This window comes from Ipomoea triloba, chromosome 4, assembly GCF_003576645.1.
Source record: "Ipomoea triloba cultivar NCNSP0323 chromosome 4, ASM357664v1".
Lineage (NCBI taxonomy): Eukaryota > Viridiplantae > Streptophyta > Magnoliopsida > Solanales > Convolvulaceae > Ipomoea > Ipomoea triloba.
In genome coordinates, this window is record NC_044919.1 from 11,670,302 (window position 1) to 11,670,689 (window position 388).

Consider the following 388-nt stretch of genomic DNA (forward strand, 5'->3'; position numbering starts at 1 on the left):
TTTTGTTCTTCAGTAGTTATCTCAGTTATTTTGAGATCAGTTTCAGTTATTACTTGTTTTCTTTTTTCTAAGAGTTCAAGTATTTTTTCAAGTTTTTCTTCGATTTTAGCCATTTTGTTTTCTAAAGTAATTACTTGGTTTTCCAAAGTTCTTATCTTTAAGTTTTCCCATTGAGTATTATTAAGTGTAGTATTTTCTGGGATAGGTATGTTGAAGTTTTTTGTAATACAGTTATTACAAATTTGTTTAAGACAAGTTTGGCATTTCCATCTTCTGTCGAAGGCTGGATAACATTTACAGATATGACAACAAATGTTGTCGCTACCTGACCTATGTTTCCAGGAATGTTTACATTCCATAGTTCCAATTATTTAGTCTATCCATAAGG